The sequence below is a fragment of the Miscanthus floridulus genome, chromosome 10 (genome assembly GCF_019320115.1).
Source record: "Miscanthus floridulus cultivar M001 chromosome 10, ASM1932011v1, whole genome shotgun sequence".
Classification (NCBI taxonomy): Eukaryota; Viridiplantae; Streptophyta; class Magnoliopsida; order Poales; family Poaceae; genus Miscanthus; species Miscanthus floridulus.
Genome location: NC_089589.1, coordinates 22,341,430 through 22,364,836, shown reverse-complemented (window position 1 = coordinate 22,364,836; position 23,407 = coordinate 22,341,430). Strand labels below are relative to the sequence as shown.

At 46.5% G+C, this 23,407-nt stretch overlaps 1 pseudogene; it reads left to right on the top strand.

The window, feature by feature from the left end:
* The first annotated feature begins 375 nt into the window (after positions 1-375).
* On the top strand, positions 376-9,684 carry LOC136488186 (putative disease resistance protein RGA4; annotated as a pseudogene).
* The last annotated feature ends 13,723 nt before the right edge of the window (positions 9,685-23,407 follow it).

The window sequence follows — 23,407 nt, the reverse complement described above, 5'->3', positions numbered from 1 at the left end:
CAGAGAGCAAGCACCGAAGGAAGTAGAGACAGGGAGGAGACCGACGAGAGGATGGCCACCTGGGCGAGCGCCGCTCGGGCCCTCCACCCAACACAATGCAATGCAACCTTCCCTGTACCATCACAATGCAACGCAACACACTCTGTACACAAGCTAGCTACAAACCTACATCTACACCTAGCTTATCAACATCGCAAGGATGCATGAAAAGGCTTAAAAGATCGCATGCATGGATGCATGCTCAGCAGCCATGCCCAAGCCAAGATCCTTGCTTCTCCACCTCCTCCTAATCGCCAGCTGCATTGCCAATGCCGCCGGCGCCGATGATGCCCCGGCGCAGGAGCCCACCACACCGTCCTCGTCGTTCCATGGAGAATGGCAGCTCTTCCATGCGAGCATCGGCGTCTCGGCGATGCACATGCAGCTGCTGCCGTAGGACTTCGTCCTGATGTTCGACCGCACCGACACGGCCCCTCCAACATCTCGCTGGCCGCGCTGGCGCCGTGCGCAGCCACCGCCGACGGCGCCGACCACACGGCTCACTCGGTGCTCCTGGACCTCCGCTCCAACGTGCTGCACCCGTACCCGCTGGCCACCAACCCGTGGTGCTCCTCGGGGGCGCTGCTCCCCAACGGCACGCTCCTCCAGACCGGCGGCTTCTCCAACGGCGACCGCGTCGCGCGGCTCTTCTCCCCGGCCACGGGCTGGGTCGAGCTCCCGTCGTTCCTCGCCGCGCGGCCGTGGTACGCCACCGACATGAGTTTCCTAGTTTGGCCGTACGATTTCTTAGAACAAATGGACGAAAACATAAAAAGTGTTACCTTCTGAATCAAAGGCCTGAACAGAAACGGTGCTCCACGTTCACATGTGAGGCATCACGCATCAAAAGGGAGAGATGCACGCCTTCCAGTTCCTCCCAGCTGGCAAAACTGGCTCTAATTACCTTCTTAGTTTAATTTGTGCAACGGCTCTATCAACCTGAAGGGAATCGGATCCTTCAGATGGCAATAGGGCATCTCTAGTTAGTTGTACTCCTTGACGGTGTGCTACGGATCGGAGTACTGCTTGACGGTGTGCATGTCAAGCCTCGCCTCCTTGTCCTCGGTGTCCCTACCGGGGGGCCAGGCTCGCTCGACCAGAATCCGGCTTCGGCTTCGGTTTCGGTTTCGGTTTCGGGGTCACCTTCGGAGTCGTCTCCTCGTCGGACGCCAAAGTTTTCCTCAAGCAGATTGAAACCGAGTGGGCCCGTTATTGGTTGGCAGTAGCAATCATTCAACTAGTCTACTGTTTTTCTGTGACTACTGAAACGCTGGAAAGGACATTTGCAGCAATGGCGATGTGCTGGTATCAACGCGTCCCCGTGACGTGGTGCGGTCGGCACACAGTTCAAATACATCACTGTTCGTTCTGCTGATCGATCCGTCCACTCTCGTCTCCGGGCGCGAGAGCCTCGGATCGGAAGGAGGCAGCTGCGAGCTTGCGAACTCGTCGATCGTTTTGCAGTCCTGCTCGGTAACTGTAAGCACTTCTGCTCCATCTGTCTGTTTTTCTTTTATTTGAAATAATGAAAAAGAATGACCCTCCCTTAGAGGTCGTATTCAGCCAACCAACCACTGACGAATAATAAGCCATTCGTTTTTGCAGAGTTGATTGCATCCATTCGTTGTGATTCAAACCCAACTTTCATTTTTTTGTTTGGCGAAGATACCCATCATCGTGGTCTTGATCGGTAACTGTGTAAGCAGTAACCACCCAATATTGATTCAGCACTTCTCCTCGAGCTGTTTCTTTTTCTTTTATTTCAAATATTGACCCTCCCTAGAGATCGCATTGAACGAACCACTGACGAATGCCGAACCAATGTCCATGTTCGTCGTCAAAATCAAGCACTCGAAGTTGGAAAGTCACGCAAAGACGATGGAAGTTAGATGGAAAGCGGAGTGAAGAAACTTGATGTGCGATGTACGTATTCATAATAACTAGTATAGTGCCCGTGCTAACGCTACGGTTTCATTTTAGGGATACACATGAAAACAACGAAATGACAATATTTTTACGGAATTGTATACGACTATGTATATACTCTGAAAAACACTCATGCATAGCAAGACATGGTACAGCGCCCGTGTTAACGCTACGGTGGTGTCTAGAAAATAAATCACAAAACTAAAATAAATCAACTTATGAAAGAAACACAAATTCACAAACAAATGTTCTAGCTATTAGTATATTTCCCAGTACAAACGTGATGCATCAGAATTCGAAGAGTCGAAGCTGCAACCTGCGCATCAATTAAAGACGCGAGGAATTAATAGGACACTGCATTGAAACCAAAGGTAAAAAACAAAAATACCCAATCTTTGGGATAGAAACCATCTTAATAAGACATAGTAAGCTTAGAGCCCTCTCTCCTCTCTCCACCACCTCAGCATTCAACCTGCTTACAGTTAATTTATTAAGAGTACTCCACAAAATCCTCAAAGTAAATTGTGTTATTCACCTTTTAAATTACTGTTGTAAAATGGCACTCAGAATCAACGTACTGTTTTCAAAGTTCCTTTATTTAAATTGAACCACCAATCTGGCGAAAGGAACCTTGAGAGGAGCCTGTTGTCGTTTGTGATGTGTGCTGGTATCAACGCGTCCCCGTGACGTGGTGCGGTCGGCACACAGTTCAAATTCATGCAGACTTTTATTTTCACCGGCTAAAGTTTCGTACGTTTAGACAGAGTATTAAATATAGACTAAAAATAATTAATTTTATTGAGACTAATTTACAAAATAAATTTATTAAACCTAATTAGTCTATGATTTAATAACGTTGTGCTATAGTAAACATGTGCTAATAACGGATTAATTAGGCTTAATAAATTCGTCTAGTGGATTACTGAGGATTAATTAGGCGAGGCCCGTTTTTAGAGCCTCGTTGGCAGGGCTCCTACAGGGGCTTCAGCTCCGGCTCCTACAGAAGTTGTGCCAAACGCCTGTTTTGAAAAGGACTCCGCATGGGGAGCCGGTTAAGAGCCGGAGCTATTTTTTGTCTGCGCAGGAGAAGTCTCAAAAATGAGCTTCGCGCGGCTTTAGCTCGTCCAGAGAAGCTGCTTCTTCAGAGAAGCTAAACCCGAAGCCATTTTTAGAGAAGCCAGAGCCCTACCAAACGGCCCTTAATCACCTCTGCTTCTTTTGCGTTTGCCTTTTTTTAATCGTTCAGAGGTAGTAGTAGAACAGGGTCTTGTTTAGATTGAGGTTAGGAATCAGTATTTGGCACTGTAGCATTTTCGTTTGTATTTAACAATTATTGTCCAATCATGGCCTAACTAGGCTCAAAAGATTCGTCTCGTAATTTACAATCAAACTGTGTAATTAGTTATTTTTTTTATTTACATTTAATACTTCATGTATGTGTCCAAAGATTTGATGAGATGAAGAGAGAGTGAAAAAACTTGCAATCTAAACGAGGCCCAGCTGTCCTCTCCCCTCCGTCGTAGGCAGTGTGTGTATAAAACATGCGGGCCTCCTCTGCTTCTACGCGTCTCTCTATCCCCATCATCTCGCTTTCATTCATTCATGTCACACACATCACTGTTCTGCTGATCGATCCGTCCACTCTCGTCTCCGGGCGCGAGAGCCTCGGATCGGAAGGAGCCAGCTGCGAGCTTGCGAACTCGTCGATCGTCTTGCAGTCCTGCTCGGTAACTGTAAGCACTTCTGCTGGATCTGTCTGTTTTTCTTTTATTTGAAATAATGAGAAAGAATGACCCTCCCTTAGAGGTCGTATTCAGCCAACCAACCACTGACGAATAATAAGCCATTCGTTTTTGCAGAGTTGATTGCATCCATTCGTTGTGATTCAACCCCAACTTTGATTTTTTGTTTGGCGAAGATACCCATCATCGTGGTCTTGATCGGTAACTGTGTAAGCAGTAAGCACCCAATATTGATTCAGCACTTCTCCTCGAGCTGTTTCTTTTTCTTTTATTTCAAATATTGACCCTCCCTAGGGATCGCATTGAACGAACCACTGACGAATAAGCCATTCTTATTTGCAGAGCTGATTGCAGCCATTCGTTTTGATTCAAACCCCATCTTTAACTTCTTCCGTATTTGTTCGGCGAAGATACCCATCATCGTGGTTTCCAGTTATCCAAAAATTGTATGTCGCCCCCTTCCTCTCTTCCGTTCTGGTTTGCTTCATTCATCTGCTTCATCTGTTGATCCAATCATCCCCTCTGTCGATCTATTCTCAGGGGGCACAGGTCCGATCGGTGCCAGGTGACAGCTGCCAGCGAGCGAGCTCGTCGATCGTCTTGTTCTGTAATTGTAAGCACTCCATATTCAGCACTTGTCGATCTGTTTCTTTTAAAAAAATAAATAAATAATCTTAACTAGTCCCTAGAGGTCGCATTGGACCAGCCACCGATCATTTTTTGAGATATAAAGGGCCGATCATAAGCTATTCGTAATTTCAGAGTTGATTGCAACCATCTGTTGTATGGTTTCCAGTTATACAAAAGTTCCATGTTGTCCCCATCTCTGTTCCATTCGGGTGTGGTTGCTTCATCTGTTGATTTTTATAGGGATTTTTGTCCCCAGGACACTCAGAAAGAGTGGATTTGCGCACAGCGCATTGTACTCAATGAAAAACATTAGTTTTGTCCACGACACACCATGCCCAGTCAAAGGACCATATTGCCCTTGACACTCTCTTCCCTTCGACTCATTTCCACATTGGACCATGTTTGTGGCTAAAACCGGCAATAATATCACTACTAGTTTGAGCCATGAACCGGCAATGATATTGGGTCATCACTGCTATTTTTGACTAAAAGCACCAGTGATACTATCACTACCGGTTCAAGGCTTGATTCGGCTGTGATATGAACTTAGTAACTTTCTCAAATGATGTCTGATGAAGACTATACCAAAGTTGTAGTACTCGACAAGATCTACAACTTTTCAGTTTTTGATTTAAGATCATTTGAATGTCTAAATATACACCACAAGATCTTATAGAGTTAATATCAAAGGAGTCAATATTCTCTATAGTCACAAGTGAGTGTATAGTGGTAGTTAAGGATTTCGGATGAAGAAACGACCAAAACAAAAGTTGTAGACCTTGAAAAGTTATACAACTTTATAGATCAAAACTTTTTTATTTAAAGTCGTTATGATGTCTCTCTATTTGGTTTTCAAGATTTCATAGAAGTTAATACCAAAGCAATCCATATGTTCTATAAGTCACAAGTGGGTGTGTAGTTGTAGTTAAGGATATCAGATGGAGAAGCGACCAAAACAAAAGTTGTAGATCTCGAAGAGCTATGCAGCTTTGTAGTTGACAACGTTTTCATTTGAAATAATCTATTCAACAAAAATTATGTTTAATTTCTCAAATTCAAAATTCGAACTTTTTAAATGGCCTCGGATGGAGAAAAACCCAGAACAAAAGTTGTAGATCTTGAAAAGTTGTGCACCTTTGTAGTTGACAACTTTTTCATTTGAAATCATCTGTCCAAGGCAAAAAATTACGGTTGAATTTCCTCACATCTGAAAATGAAATTCTTTAAATGACCTCGAATGGAGAAACGACCAAAACGAAAGTTGTAGAACTCGGAAAGTTATAAAACTTTATAGTTGACAATTTTTCATTTGAATTCATTTCATATTTCAAATACTCATTTCAAAACCATATGACATAAAATGGAGAGGACGAATATCCCAAAAGAACACAAACGTCTTATGGTCTCAAAAAACACAAACATCTTATAGGTGGAGTGGTTAGGGGAAAAATACGCGAAGCCAGAGGTAGGGATTTCGAGCGCTAGAAGTTGATGATGGACAAATTGCAGTAGCCAGCGATGGAGCTAGAAACTTCTAGAGTCTCTCTTTGGTACAAACAAAAAAAATCTCATTGCACTTCGCTGATGAGCCTGGGTGGCCCCTTGTTGTTGCTGGGCGGTGGCATCTGTATTACTGCTCAGCGGCAAAGGAGAGATCTAGTGTGCCTGGTCGAAGCCAACAACACGATTGTTGGCCACCAGAGGGGGAAAAGGAGATTAGGGACGGAGAGATAAAACAGCATGCAAAGGGAATGGAGAGTGGGCCCGTGGGCTAGCTAGTCATTTTATTTGCTTGGGTGTGCTGGATACACAAAACACAAAATCATGGTGTGCTACAAACTTCCTTTTATTGTGGACAAAAATCCCTATATATAAACATTCTCCTCTACCTTGTGGTTGTGTGTGTGTGTGTTTTATTTGAAGTTGTTCAGAGTAAAACAAAAAAAATTATCTGCCACTACCAGCTCAGTTAACTAGGTGGCCATGCCCAACAATAAATAAAGTCGCCTTCGTTCACCGACTAAAGCAGCCCCAACGTAGCCACCGCAGGCACACCTCACGTCTCCTAGCTCACGCCTCCGTTGCCGGCTAGCCGCAATCCTCGCTATCGGCCCTTCAGCCCTTCAGACACCACCTACTCCCACCTCCGCCAGCGTCCGTCAAGTAGACCAGTAGCCCACACCACACCAAGCCGGAGGCCAGATCCAGGCATCTCCAACCGTGCAACTGCTAGGCAAACCACGCCGGCACTTGGTCAAACGTTATGTACTTCCAGTTCCAGCCATCGCTCAACAGGTCCGTTTCCTTGATGCCGGAACCGAAGGACACACACAACATTAATTCTCTTTTCCCCGCTGCAAATCAAGGTGCATATGCCTAGTCTTTCCCGGCCCTCTCTATTTTTATTTCCATCCGCTTCCTTTCTTTCTTTCTTTCTAGTTTTTGTTGGAGATATTATACTCTCTTCTTCCACTCACAAACATACTCACACAAGGGTGACGGCTTGAGATTGGTGTAGCTGCTTTCGATTTTTAGGTGCCCAAGTATATAATATTTCAACATCATCCATAGATCAAACTTCATCATATTCTCTTCTGCTAGCTACTCATTAATTTGTTAACTCCGTTAGCTTGCTACTATGCGCCAGATCTGGTACCAAAAGTACTCAGTTATCATTTAAATGTGATTATTCTAGTACCTATCTACTTGTTGCAGTGTTCCCTTTTGAATAATAGTGCCAAGGTTATAGGGGCCTCGGTACTTTTACCATCAAGATTACCTTTCCTTTAAAACGAAACACGTAATTTTTTATCTAATTTCGATTTTGTAGATACCGAAGCAGCAAAAATGGTGGTGGTACTGGATGCTTTAGCATCCTACCTCCAAGACATGTTGTTGGAGATGGCTAAAGAAGAGGTGCATCTGCTCTTAGGTGTTCCCGATGAGATAAAAAAGATGGGGATGAAGCTTGGGGACCTTAAGAGGTTCCTCGCCGATGCTGACAAGAGGAACATCAGCGACGAGAGTGTGAAATCATGGGTGAGAGAGCTTAGGAATGCCATGTATGATGCTACCAACATCCTTGATTTGTGCCAGCTCAAGGCGATGGAACGGGGATCGAAGCTGTGATATGGGCTGCTTCAATCCCTTGCTCTTTTGTATGAGGAATCCTCTCCATGCTCATGACATCGGTAATCGCATTAAAAAGTCTTAATGAGAGACTAGATGACATTGAGAAGGGTAGCAAAACCTTCAACTTCCTTAACCTTGCATCTTATGAGGACAACACAAAAAAGGTAGAATCCTCCCTTCGCGCTAGGCGTGAGACAACAGGGGAGGATGAGTTAGGTGTGGTTGGGGAGAAGATTGAGGAGGACACAAGAAATCTTGTGGATTTGCTCATGAAGAAGGACAAAAATGTACATGGACACAAAAATGTTATGGTTTATGCTATTGTGGGAGTAGGAGGGATTGGCAAAACCACCCTTGCCAAGAAGATCTTTAATCATGACTTCATCAAACAAGAGTTTCAAAAGAGAATATGGTTGAGTGTCAATCAAGAATTTAGCGATGCTGATCTATTAGAGAGAGCTATCACTGAAGCACAAGGAAACCATCAAGCACCAAGAAACACAAAGGCCGCACTAGAGCGAACCCTTAAGGATGCCTTGAAGGACTGCAAGACTTTATTGGTGATGGATGATGTCTGGGACCACCATGCATGGGAGAAGGTACTCAAGCCTCCATTGATAAAATCACTTGCTCGAGGAAGCCGTGTTCTCAGTTACAACGAGACAAGATGCAGTTGCTCGAGGCATGAGGGCAGAGGTTCCCTACCACCGTATCAACAAACTAGAGCAAGAAGATGCCTGGTCTTTGCTCAAGAAGCAGGTTCGTATAAGTTAATTTAAGGATTTAATATGTTATGTATTCATGTGTGCACATTTGCTTCACAATCTATCAAGATAGTTGGTAGTCTTGTACATTTGCTTCATAGTCTATCTAGCTAGTCGGTCTGCTACATGCCATGCCCCTAAGCTTCACCTTCTATTGTGGTAGCTTTTCTTCAGAAACAAATTTGTTTAGCACGACACTACTGCCCGATGCACATTTGGGCTAGTAAGTTATCTACAAAACCTTTAATATTTGTTGTAACTTCCATTTAATTGTAAACGTTAGTTGAGGGTAGTTTTTTTATGGAAACAAATATATGCATGCAAGGAATTCTTTGGCCATCTAGAATGTTCTAACAATTATAATCGTTATCATCACCATTTGTTATTACTGACTGAGCTTAAATTGGCTCAAGAACAAAGTGCCCCTATGTAATATTTATAATTTATAACATCTATGCATTTTCAGTAGTTTTTATTACCGAAGGTGGGGACAATGTTATAGGGTGAATGGACCATAATGGTATAATAATACAATTTCAGGAACCTTGAGTGTGGAATTTGCAAGTACCAAGACTGAGATGAGAATTCAGAACAAGTTTAGAGAGCTAAATGTGCAATTTGCATATACTAGGACCGGGATTAGAACTCATGACAAATTTAGGGAGTTGAGTGTGCAATTTAAAACTACTAGAACCTGGATGAGAACTTAGGACAAGCTCGAGGGCCACTAGTGAAATTTAATCTTTATTTAATAATTAATCAAGAGCTAAAAATCTTCCATAACAAACCACAAATAAATAATGATACTAACAATTTTTTGTTAATTACATTTATCTCTGCACTAGGTACACCCTTTAATTTAAATAAGTTTATAAATTTTGACAAAAAATATTATGTCATATCGATGCTAGTAATTTAATTTTAATTATTCTATATTTATACAAAATAATATTACTGCAAAAAATTTTGATATAGAAAATTCAATATCTTTAGTGCCACAGTGCAGGGCTTAGAGGACAGTTCATTCCATTTTAGTAAAATAAAATTATAATTATTGAAAGCTACAATAAATACTGGAGTGACTATGGTACATAATACAGTGGACTATAAAATACAAGAGCTAGTAATTATAGAGTGACTGCTGAGAGAACTATTTCGTTCACAGACGTCACCTACTTGCACCGTAGTGCTATAGGTGCACGGAAGTGGTACATCGGTCATATGCTCAGAACGTCGTACGTGATTTTGCCTCTGCACACAGAATCATTTACGAGCACTCGATTTTGCCTCCGATTAGGACGAAATGTATATATATCTCCATATTCCACATAATTAACTGGCTTAATTAGCTGCTTGCAGGTGGTCGGAAATGAAAATAATGATGAACAAAAGGTTGATACACTGAAGGACATTGGAATGTCGATTATAGCAGAATGTGATGGTTTGCCTCTCGCAGTCAAAGTATAGGAGGCCTCCTCCGCCAGAAAGGAAGGCGAAGCGATTGGACAAAGGTCCTTAATGATTCTACATGGTCAGTATCTCAAATGCCTGAAGAGCTAAACTATGCAGTATACCTGAGCTATCAAGATCTGAACCCTGAGTTGAAGTCTTGCTTTCTGTCACTACGCCCTCCTCCCAAAGAACACGGTGTTCTGGTATGACCGTATTGTTGCCATGTGGATTAGTGAAGGATTTATTCATGGAAACTCACAGGATTTGGAAGTGTTAGGAAAAGAGTACTATGACCAGTTAATAGCTAGGAACCTTCTAGAGCCTGCTTCAAGGGTACATAGACCAGACATGGTTTGCAAGTATGCATGATGTTGTTCGCTCATTCGCTCAGTATTTGACTAGAGATGAAGTACTGATAGCAAACAAAAGTGAGGCTGGCCATACCAATAACATTAACCCACAAAATGTTATTCGGTTATCACTAAAATCCAAAGAATCAGAGTCAAATGAGCTAGAGTGGAGTTCTCTACAAGCACATATATCACTGCGAACACTTATATTAGTTGGGGAAACAAAGATCAACCCAGGTGATTCACTGTCATCTTTTCCTTGTTTGCGGACCCTACATATAGAAGATGGAAATTTTGATGCATTGTCTGAATCTTTGGTCCAACTCAAACACTTGAGGTATTTGTGCCTAGATGGCACTGACACATCTAGGCTGCCAGAAAAAATAGACATGATGCAATTCTTGCAGTTCATTGACCTTACTAACTGTGGAAGTCTGACGAAGCTTCCTGTGGGCATTGGAAAGTTACGTCAGCTGAGGTATCTAAGCCTTCTTGGCTCAGGTATAAACAATATACCCAGGGGTTTTGGCAGCCTAACTAATTTGAGGATATTAATGGGGTTTCCAGCCCATGTGGAGGGTGATTGGTGTAGTTTGGAAGAATTAGGACCTCTTAACCAGCTCATGCGTCTTCGCATACATGGCCTGGAGAATGTATCTTCTTCCTCATTTGCTATAAAAGCCAGGCTTGGTGAAAAGGTGTGCCTCAGCTATCTGTCCTTACAGTGCACTAGTAGTAGTGGAGGTGCTCACCGGTTGGTGAAACAGGAAGAGCAGCAACACATCGAGAAGGTGTTTGATGAGCTCTGCCCTCCACCTTGCTTAGAAACTCTAGACATCGAAGGGTACTTTGGTCAACGACTTCCGAAGTGGATGACGTCGACAGCAATTGTGTCCCTTGGATGCTTGAGGATTCTATTGATGGAAGACTTGCCTCATTGCATACAGCTACCTGATGGCTTGTGGCAGCTCCCCAGCTTGGAGTTCCTACAGATTAAAAGCGCCCCAGGCATCAAGCGTGTTGGGCCAGAGTTCTTACTACCACACCAGCATGAGCACCCAAGCGCTGTGGAGAACTTTGGTTCTGGTTTGAAAATTGTGGTGAGTAGATGTCATGGACTAGAGAGGATCAGTAACCTACCAAATTTGCAGAACCTTGAAATCAGCTCGTGCCCAAAGTTGAAGGTGCTAGAGGGTTTGCCTGCACTTCAGAAACTCTGGCTGGAGGACTACGACATGAAAACACTCCCTGGATATTTGCAGGACGTAAACCCAAGGCATTTGGATCTAGACTGTGATGTCCTGTTGCTCGCTTCCATAGCCGAAGGGGAATCAAGCCCTGAGTGGGACAAGTTTAGCCATATCAAGCAGGTCAATGCATATGCAGATGATGATGACAACAACATTGAAAGGAAGTGGTACGTGAAGTACACAGGCGATCCATTCAGCTTCAAGACAAACATCAGCCCCTCTGCAGACGCTTCAAGTAAATTAACACAACACTGCTGCTTTATACGTTGCATATACTGAGCATCTTTCTTGCTATTGGAATATCTGGTTACTTGACTAGACGGTCTGTCTCAGGGGATGAAACAGAGGAGGTGTTATTGGACAAAGTGGAGCAAGTTTGAAGGGAATTCATCGTGGAACAACAGAGGGAGTAACAATAAAGTATGCATGCTACTCCAAGACTATTATTATTACTACATACGTCTCTAGCACTATCGATTATAGAATGCATAAAAGACCTCGCCTGCAGGTGGAGTGCCGCATGGACAAAAAGCAGCCTTGGAGGCTGGAGCTATCATCGCTTCGGCCGAAGAAGAAGCAATGGAGCCGATTACTACGCTGCGGGTCGTCGTGAGGCAGTCAGATGTTGGACACTGCAAATAAATTCATGGTGACTAGAATGCGATGTGATGTGAATTAGTTTTTTTATTCGAATCTGTGTTACTGTGGATGCAGATTACCACCTGAGAATACAGAGCCTTGTACATATAATTAAGTTGTGACTCGTCATGTTACAAAACAAATGCTATGATACAGCTTATTCCGACTTGCGGATTCATTGTGAGCCTGAAAATGTACGTAGGTTGCCAACTAAATGTTCATATATATCACTACTGGATTCAGGCGCTTTGCCGGGTGCCGAATGCACCCGGCAAAGGCTACTTTGCACTCGGCAAAGCCTTTGCCGGGTGCAGCACTCGGCAAAGAGCCTCCGGCAAAAAATTAGTCGACAAAGATTTCTTTGCCGGGTGCTTTTTATCGGGCACTCGGCAAAGACTTTACCGAGTGCAAACCCGGCACCGGCAAAGAAAAGTGGTCGTTACGGCGCCGGCTCCGTCATCCCTTGCTTTGCCGGGTGCCATGTCAGAGGCACCCGGCAAAGATTTTTTTAATTTTTTTTTCAAATTTTCTTTGCCGGGTGCCGTGCCGGGAGGCACCCGGCAAACCATTTTTTATTTTTTTTTAATAATTTCTTTGCCGGGTGTCGCACCGCGTGGGCACCCGGCAAAGAGTTTTTTATTTTTTTCGTAATTTCTTTGCCGGGTGCCAGATCATGGGGCACCCGGCAAAGAATTTTTTTTTTTTTTGAAAAAACTTTGCCGGGTGCCCTGGCCCTGGCACTCGGCAAAGCTAGGAATTCCTTTCAGAGAATTCCCAGCTTTGCCGAGTGCCAGGGCCAGGGCACCCGGCAAAGCCTCAAAAATTAATTTTTTTTATTTTGTTTTTTGATTCTATAATCACAAACACAGCATATAAAAGATATATATCACATCTGAAGCATCACAAAGACAATATAGCATATATATATCACATCCATCTCATCACAAACTCAATACCACACATATATATCACATCGCGAATACAATACCTCACATACACGACATCACAAACATAATAGGTCCAATTACCATCGAAACAAGTCGATAGTGGATCACAGTGCATCACATGTCCATCAAGCGGTGAAAAAGAGATACAAACTAAAGGTGGGGAGGAAACTGAGTGCCTGGTGAAGGAAACTCGGCACCGCCTGCTTGCGCCTGAGATGGGTCATTCGAACCCGCCGACGGAGGCTGCATAAAGGACAAGATATTCAGGCGCTTAGAGTGGGTCATCTAATGAAAGCACTAGTCGAAGCAATATGGATTCATACTCACTGGACTAGCTACAACTGGCGGCGGCGCTGGAGCGAACATCGGCACAGGTACACCGTTCACTTGCCCAAAGTTCTGTAGGAACATCGTAATCTCCGCCAGCTGCTTGGCCTGTCTCTCCCGCTCGGCCCGCTCGGCTTGTCTTTCCCGCTCGGCCACCTCGGTCCTCGCCGCCAGGTCCCGTAGCTCCTGAGCCATCCTTTCGTTATCGGCCTGCAACATTTCAATCGAATGTTTTAGTAATGTAAAGGTAACTAAGTTATGTAAAGATCAATGTACGAAGAGTTAAACTGGACTAACCTGGAGTGCGTCGACCCGCTGCTGTGAAGGGGACGGCCGTTGGCGTATGGCCGGGCCTCCGCTCGGGGTACTTGCTCGGATCTAGGAGAGGGAGGGAACAGAGCCGGACTCGAGGGTGCCATCGCCAAGCCAGTACCGCCCATGCTTCTTGCCCTGTCCGATCCTCATGACAGTCGTGCCATCAATGTCGTCGGTGCTCGGATCCCAGTCTGGCCCCTGGACCGACCTTGCGTCCGACGCGTAGGAGCTGATGCGGGTGTGGGCGCTCGGGTTGCTGTACGACTCGGGTGGGTCATCCGGGCTGAAGGTGACAGCGGAAGTCGCCTTTCCCTTGCGGGCCAGTCCATACGCCATGAACGTGGACAAAGGCTGGCCACCATGCGACGCCGACTGCGAGAAAGACAACAAGATGATTAGAAGTAACATGCAGAATGGAGCGTCAGAATACTAAAAATGAATTCACGTACCCAAGCTTGCTTGTACGCGCCGAGGCTGCGGCTGCCTTGGTGGTGTGTGGGGCCTGTCGCCTGCAAAGCCCGCTCCCGGTGGGCTTCGTGTTCCTGGATATAACCCTCTGTGAACCACCTGTCCACGATCATCTCCCAGCAGTCGGCAAAGGACTCGCACCACCATGGAATCATCTACATGTCATAAAGAATTTGAGATGTAAGACGACCAAATGAAAGCTACTTAATCTCAAAACGAATTAGTATTATTCTTCTTCATTTACCTCAATGTACTGTTCCCGGGTCAGAGGCATCTGTCTTGCCTGTGTCTTGCTGACTTTCTGACCAAGTCGCGTGGCGTAGTACTTGATGATGCAAGTGAGGCGCTCCTCGTAGTGCATGTCGCTGATGCGTTTCCTGACACTTTTCACCAAGTTCTTCTCCGCCCTCTCCTCCTGTCCCTCTTCACACCTGAAAAAAGTCTGCAGACAGACACAATGTATCAATTCATTATGTCAAAAAGTGCCAAATGAATGAGATGTATTGATCAAAGTTGTGCGAACGAGAGCATCTATCTGAGCATGAACCTCGACACCAGTCTTCAAGTGCGGTCTAGGGTCCGTGACTGCGACACCTTTCCTGAAGTTCTTGGTGTCCTGTCGGAATGGATGGTTGGAATCTAGGAATTGACGATGTTGATCGAACGACGAATACTTACCACCCTTCTTCAACCAAATGAACCTCACAGCTTCCTGGCATATTGGGCACGGGAACTTCCCGTGAACACACCAGGCACTGAATAACCCATACGCCAGAAAGTCATGCATGGAGTACTGGTACCAGACGTACATTTTGAAGCTTTCCTTTGTAGCTCGGTCGTATGTCCATACCCCTTCATTCCAAGCTTTGATCAACTCATCAATCACAGGCTCCATGAACACACCCATCTTACTCCCTGGGTGCCCGGGAATTATCAACGTCAAGATCACGTTATGTCGTTGAAAGGCGACGCTAGGGGGGAGATTGAGGGGGATAACAAACACGGGCCAACATGTGTAAGGGGCAGACATCATGCCATAAGGATTGAACCCATCTGTTGCCAGCGCGACACGTACATTACGAGCCTCATCGGATTTCAAACGATGCTTCTCATTAAAGCTGGTCCATGCTTCACCATCAGATGGATGCACCATCTTGTCAGGATGGTAGCGTTTGCCATTCTTGTGCCACGTCATCTGTTTCGCGGTTTCCTCGGTCATGAATAGCCTTTGAATCCTCGGCACGAAGGGAAGGTGTCGTAGGACTCGGGCGGGTATCTTAAGCTGGGTCTTCTGGCCACCACTGTCACCAGACTCTACCTCTAGGAACCTGGAGGCTTTACACTTCGGACAGTACTTTGCCTCCTTGAGTTCTTCCCGAAATAGGACACACCCGTTCGGACAAGCATGTATCTGCTCATATGGCATCTTTAGTGCTTTAAGGAGCTTGTGTGCCTCGTACATGGTCTTCGGCAACATGTGGTTTTTTGGAAGCAGGGTGCCAACCACGGCCAACACCTTATCGAAGCCTTCTCGACTCCAGTTTAAATCGGACTTCAACCCCATCAAGCGACTTATGGCATCCAGCTGGGAGACCTCAGAATGAGCGTGAAGGGGTTTCTGTGCCGAGTCCATCATGTACTTGAACGCATCTACGGCTGCCTGCATCTCCGCCTCCTCACGTCCTTCAGCAAACTGTGCTTGGTGAACGTCATCTACCATGTCTGCTACCCCAGCATCAGCATCGAAAGCCTCGACGCGTTGTCTCACCACCTCCTCTCTCATACGATCGGCTTCACCATGGTGGACCCACCGGGTGTAGTTCGGCATAAACCCATTCTTGTGCAGATGTGTACCCATGAGTTCCTTGTCTAGCATTCTCCTGTTACCACACTTGTTGCAGGGACACAAAGCCATTTTTGGGAATTTTGCGGCCTTGCCAAATGCACGATTCAAGAAACGATCGGTCTTCTGCATCCATTCATAGCTGGCATCACCCTGACTTGTCCGGCCCGTGTACATCCACTGACGATCCTCCATCCTCTAGCATATATAACATCACCACAGGTGACCATCAATTGCATCTACGCGGTGTCCCTACTCTCTAATAGGTGAGGATAGGTCCTAATCCCATCCGCGGATGCATAGATGAGGTTAGTTTCCATGCTCCGCTCCTTTCCGAGACGGAATTTCGGCAGCACCTCCCCGCCGTTCTCCTGATACACGTCCTGCAAGGGAGAGTGTGTATCCGGAGAACAACGGAGAGGTGATGCCGAAACACCGTCTCGAACCGGAGCGGAGCATGAAAACTAACCTCAACTACGCATTCGCGGGCTGTCCAAAAAGCGTGGACAATCCGAAATAGATACGGTCGCAGATATGCAAAGGTCCGCATATCTCCGACCGTATCTCTTTCGAACGGGAGACACCTAACTAGGTTACGTGACCAAAAACCACATACGGATAGAGGGGTTATACCTAGGGTGGCGGCGAGGTCCGGGTAGCGGGGCGGTGGAGAGTCGGTGCAGTGGCGAGTCGACGCGGTGCAGGAAGACCCACAGCGCCGACGAAGACGATCGGGGTCGCCGAGTCCCTCCCACAGGTCCTCCTGCAAAAAAGGGCAAAAATGGTTAGTGTCGACTCAAAATTTCGGCAGCACCTCCCCTGCACGGGGAGGTTCCCAAAACCTGCAAAAAACATGACACGAAGGCCACCAACCACATATATACCAAACATGGCACGAAGGCCAACAACCACATATATACCAAACATGGATACAAAGGCCAACAACCACCAATATATCAAGAGGAGCCATGTACTTTAGTTCTCTTTCCATACACATAAAAGTATTGAAGTAGTACAACAACAATTACTACTAACCCTACAACTACTACTAACACTACTACTAACAACTACTTAACTACTAACAATGCTAATAGTAAGAACTACTTAACTATTAACAACTACTACTACTAACCACTACTACTTACTAACTACTACTATTTACTAACCCTACAACTAACACTACTAACTACTACAACTAACACTACAACTAAAACTACTAACTACTACTACTAACACTACAACTAACTACTACTAACACTACTAACTACTACTACTACTAACACTATAAGGGTAGGGCTTACCTTGGCGGCAAGAACGGCAAGAGCGAGGGCCGGCGACGACGGCGGGGATGACCGCAGCAGCGCGAGGATCAACGGCCGGTCCGAACGGCGCGGGGATCGACGGGCGGTCGGGTCGACACCTTCCTCTTCTTCCTCCTCCCCCTTCTCTTTCTTCCTCTTCTTCCTCCTCCCCTTCTCTTTTTTCCTCTTCCTCCTCCCCTTTTTTTCTTCTTCTTCCTTCCTCCTCCCTTCTTCCACCTACCTCCTCTACTGCTGGCCGGCGGCGGGAGGAGCCCGGCGGCCAGACAACGGGCAGCCGGCCTCGTCGGGGACGGCCAGCGAGGTGGGGCCGCGTGGCCAGCCGCTGCCGGCGAAGCTGGTGCGCCGGGGCCAGGCAGGAGCGCCGGCCGAGCGCCGGCCGGGCCGAGCGCCACCGGGGTCGTCGGGCGCGGGGCCACGGCCGCGGGGCCGCCGGATCCGGGCTGGGGCGCCGGCCGGCCACTGGGCGAGCGCCGCCGGCGTGGGCGCGGCTCGCGCGGGTGCTGGGCCGCCGGTGCCGGAGCCGCGTGGTCGCCGGGGACTGGGCGCAGAGCAGCGAGGCGCGGGCGCGGCGAGGCGTGGGCGCGGCGAGGCGCGGGCGCGGCGGGCGCGGCGGAGCGCGAGGGCGGCGGCGGCGGCTGCGGACAGCAGGCGCGGGTCGGTCTGCTGGGGGTTGGGACGGGTCGGCCTTTTTAGGCATGCGCCTTTGCCGGGTGCCAGGTGACGACGGCACCCGGCAAAGAATTTTTTTAATTTTTTTTTTAAATTTCTTTGCCGGGTGCCACGCCGTTCGGCACCCGGCAAAAAAAATTTTTAATTTTTTTTTAAATTTCTTTGCCGGGTGCCCCATGACCTGGCACCCGGCAAAGGATTCTTTGCCGGGTGCCCTGGGTGGCACCCGGCAAATTATTTTTTGTTTTTTGTTTTTTTGACCCCATTTTTTTTGTGGGGACTTGATACAGTAAATATTTCCCTGTTTCAAAATTTGGGACAATTATGAGTTCTTTAACAATATTTCCTTAATTTTTTCCGTTGCATTGAATTTTTCCGACTATTCCAAATTTGAACTGCAGGTACATGAAATAATGGAATTTCGTCATTCAAAAAATAGTATTCATGATATTTAGGCTATGTTGAGGCCGTATGCAGGAAGTGGCATGAAATGTCGCGCATCATGTTGTCGTAACATGACGATGTACTCGCGGGGGAAGTTTATTTAAATTATATAAAATCAAAACGATGTCCGAAAATCACGAAACTTGTCGATGTGTCTTGTTATCACATGTGGAGGCCCTGGTTAAAAATTGAGAAAGTTTCGAGTAAGTTGCGACGTCGGCTGCCTAAAACCCAGACAATGTTTCGAGAAGACTAATTTTTGCCGACGGCTGGAATTTGCCGAGTGCCCGGCTCCCGGCAAAGGCTGATTTGCCGGAGGCCTTTCTTTGCCGGGTGTCTCCAGGCCTGGCACCCGGCAAAGAATTCCTTTGCCGGGTGTCCGATAAAAAGCACCCGGCAAATTTTTTTGCTCCCGGCAAATCAGCCGTTTCCTGTAGTGTATGCTGCCAGTGCCATGAGAATGCAGCTTCCTAACAAGGCTCCTTTTATTTTTCAGATATTTAAATTAGTAGCAATATAAATGACCGAAAACGGTGACCAGAGGGGGGTGAATGGGAGCCCTAAAATTTCTCTCGAAATATTTGACCGCTGTCACTAAATCACCGCCAAACAAGAAAACCAAAAAAAGTTCCAAAATCTAAAATATCCACGCCAACTGGTGAGGAGAATACTTAGATAAGTTCCTTGAATGGATGGAAAACCAATGCAAAAGATGGAACTTAAATCCGAGCACAAACGCACAAACCACGGATGAAACAAAAAAAAAACAGGGCTGGAAATTCGAACCTGCCAGACTGGAAATTGGGCCGGCACTTTTGACAGGCACCGGACACCACCGAAGGGCACCATACACTGCCGAGCGGTGCACCGCACGATCAGGAGGCGGTGTACACCGACAGCCGAACAGAACCGAGAGAAAAACCGCACGAACGGAGGGCAAGCACCGAAGAAAGTAGAGACAGGGAGGAGACCGACGAGAGGATGGCCACCTGGGCGAGCGCCGCTCGGGCTCTGGGAGCACGCGGCTCCTGCTGCTTGGCGCAGGCCTTCGGCCTCTCTGGGCGAGCACCGGCTCGGGCCTGGTGAGCACGGTGCTGGTGCTCAGTTGCTCGTCTCCCCACACGCAAAAGACGAACAGGAAAAGCAGTGCCTCTGCTAGGCACGAACAGGGAGAAAGAGCGACCAGAAAATCAAAAGAAAAACGACCCAAATCTCCATCATTCGTTCCAAAAATTTACAAAGATGGAATTCAACTTGCTACGAATCTATCCTCAAGAAATCATCGCCTGGGATCGACCCAAACTCTGAGAAATTCAGATTGTAGCCAAGAACGAAAATGGAGAAAAACGAACAACGCAACAAAATGGAAATCACAGACACGAGTGATGAATTCCGGAGGAAGTGGAGGATTCGGGCCTCCATTCCCAACTCAAAATATCTGTTTACACAAATTTCGAATTTGTGGACCTCAAGAACAAACTCTAGGAAGGGGACTAGAGCGAGCAAATGAAAAAGTCCAAGAGGTGACAATGAGTGGCGGCAGCCAAATCTTATTTATAGGCTTATTACACAATTTCACTTGTGCCCTAGATATTTTAGGGCGAAATTATGGTACAACCCGATTTCTATCGATCGGACAGCCTCGCTTCCTGCACAGATTTGCTTCGCCTCGACGTAACCTCTATAATTCCGTCACGTGCCACCCCGTTCCTCCTTGTAACCTCCGTCCGGGTTTTGAGGCCCAAACCCGGAAACCGTCCGCCCGATGGTTTGAGGCCCAAACCACGAAACCGTCCGCGAGTAGCATACTCCATACACGTCCCCCGCAACTCAACGCATGTCACCTCCGTCCTCGACCGCCCGGGCGCCAAATCTTCCAGAGCCCCCGCTCGACTTGCACGTGCGCCGTCTTGACTCGGTCAACACGGTCACTCCTCCATGTACACTTGCGCTTGTCGATATCCGCAGATGTCAGCCACCGCGGCTGATCACCCGGCCTCCTGGGCCCTTAGTCCAAGCCTCACGTCCGTCCTTCACCGCTTCTAGTCCATTAGCATGACACGTCCCTACTTGACCTTCACCTCGCCATCGACCACCGCCTCCGAGCTCCACACCTACGCACCACAAGCGAAGAGACATGTTGCACAGCCCAACTTATGCCATGGTTAGTTCACAAACTCAACCCAAGACGCGAATCATGATGACAATCACTCATCACAAATCCAAACCACAAAGGCACATATTAACCTTGTGTTCACAGAATAATGCCGAATTATGGGGAGTACTGTTTGCCTACTAAAAAGTTTTCGCCTTGGATATGCCTAGAAAGTTGAAGAGTTTTTGCCTAACGTGTGGCAAGGCGAAAGGAACAACATTTCGTTGGAAGCCCCAACTTAGAATGCTTATACGAGAAAAAAAAACAAAATCATTTATATATTGTTTATACAGGATTGAGGAATTACTTCTATTTTGTTGATATGTTTATAACTCATTTCACACGGAGGTCGATAATAGGGCGTCCACCTGAATGGTTATATTAAAGAGGAAAAATAGGAACTAGTGAATCAACTAATCCATCATCCAAAAAAAGTGAATCAACTAATCATGGTAATTAGTCCAGGCAACACTCTCGCTAGAGCTAGATGCACTACTAAAGAAAGACTTTGTAGGGGCAGCTCCACACTATTTGTTGCAGCGGTTTGGCCAGCCACCCCTACGGCCCTGACTCTACAAACCGCCGATTTGTAGGGGCAGTTCGCCAGACGCCCCTACAAATCGTTTTGTAGGGACGACTGGTCATTTTTAGGGGTGACTGGATATAGATGCGTCCCTACAAATCCGTTTTTCCAAAAAATGCAAATCTAGATTAAAAAATAGCAAAAAAAATTAATCTTAGAAGGCAAAAAATGGCTTTATGTGCTAGGGCTTACATCAAACTTGATTGAAAACATGAAAAATAATTTTGAGAACAAATGGATAAAAATAAAAATTTTACCTTGTCGGTCAAAGGAAAACATGCAACACGATCAGATGTGACACATCACGCATCCGAAAGGTAAAAGATGCTATGGACACCGAAACGGATCACACACTAGCTAGGGCTAGATCGTCCAGGTCACCACGGACCAAAGAATGCAGTGAGGATCATACTTACATTATGAGGAGCAGCGAGTATACAAGCAAACCGGCAAAGGATAACCAACACTCTTTTATGGCGAAGAACAGTGAAGTTTATGAGCAAACCACCAAAGGATAGCCAATCAGACTTGCGTGATGAAGAACGACAAGTTTGTAGGCAAATTAGCAAAGGAACGAGTTGAAGCTCTCGCCCGGGAGGGACCCCATTAGGGTAAGGATGTCGCCAGGTTGCCCTAGGTCAGCCGGCGAGGCTAGGGCGCCATTGGTCGTCGGATCAAGCGATGAATAGCAGCATGGGTTGGAAGAGATTAGGGTGAAAGGAGTAATAGATGTAAAAAAGATTGATTGGTTGTTGGATGGACTCAATCGGCCATGATCCTCTAATATATATAGAGAGGGGAGGTCTTATCCTAGTGGGAAACCTTCCAACATGTTTTTTCATGTTTCCTATGAGTCTGGAAAAGTTTGGATTAGAATCCAAAAGGCCATATCCAAATAGGGTCTTTTATTAGGTCAGTTCAAAGTTTTGACGCCTGTTGGCGGAGGAAGCACGGAGGCGACGCGGTGCTAGTTGGACGGCGGCGGTCAGCGTCTAACGCGGCGGTGCTAAGGCAGTGCGAAGAACCGAGCAACAGATGAGACGGGGAAGGCAGCGTGGCCGGCTATTTATGGAGCCAAGATACTTGGGCGTCACGGCACCACGGGTCGTGACCGCTCCGGACTCGGCGGCGTCGGCGCGGAGGTGGAGTCCGTCCCGGCCACGGCGAAAGGAAAGGGAAGCCTCTGACCTGCGGGCCAGGGCTGTCAGCGGGTGGAGGGAGGCGCGCGGGTCTACGGGAGCAGCTGGGCGCGCGGCTGGGCCGGTGAACTTGGCTTCGGCCCAAGCGGAGAGGAGAGGGAGAGCAGCGGCCCAGGATGGAAAAGAAGGGCTGGCGCGGGGCGCGGCTTGCAGCGCTGGAAAGAGTGGGCCGACACCAGAGCAAGGCCGAGCGGGCCTCAGCGGGAAAGAAACGTAGCAAGCCGGCGGGGGAAGATAAGGCCACAGCGGAAAACAGGCCTACGGGCCAAAACAGAGGAAGGAGAAGAAATTTTATTCTTCTTCTTTTTTTTCTAATTTTTCCAAAGAATTTTCAAAATGAATTTCGACTCAATTTGAAATCCGACTACAAACCAATCAATACAAAATATTATGCAACAGCATGAATGCACACTCATCGATTTGAAATCCGACTACAAACCAATCAATACAAAATATTATGCAACAGCATGAATGCACACTCATCGTTGTTGACCTTATATTGAATTTTATTTTTAATAAAATTGTTATTTCCTAAATTCAAATTCCCACAAAATGAAAATTTAATCACTTTTCTCCTATTTCAAAATATGCAAATTTTTAGGGTGTTACAATTCTACCCCCCTTAAAATGAATCTCGTCCTCGAGATTCGGACGATGCTAACTCAAATAACTGTGGGTATGTTTGCCTCAGATCCTCTTCCATTTCTCAAGTAGCCTCATCTTCTGTGTACCGATTCCACTGAACCTTACACATCTTTATAACTCGGCTCCTTGTAACTCTTTCTGCCGTCTCCAAAATCCTTACCGGAAACTCCTCATATGTGAGATCTTCCTTAACGGTAAGCTCCTCTAACGGTATCTGCTCCTCAGGTATACGCAAACACTTCTTTAGCTGAGATACATGGAACACATCATGTACACCTGACAAACTCTCGGGCAATTCCAACTGATAAGCTACCTCTCCACGTCTCTCTAAAACCTTGAAAGGTCCAATATACCTTGGTGCTAACTTCCCTTTCATGTTAAACCTTCTCACACTTCTCATAGGTGACACCTTCAAGTACACATAATCCCCTACTTTGAAAACTAATTCTCTTCTTCTAGTATCGGCATAGCTCTTCTGTCGAGACTGGGCCACTCTCAAGTTATCCCTGATCAACCTTACTTGCTCTTCTGCGTCTCTCAAGACATCTGGTCCGAACACTTGAGTT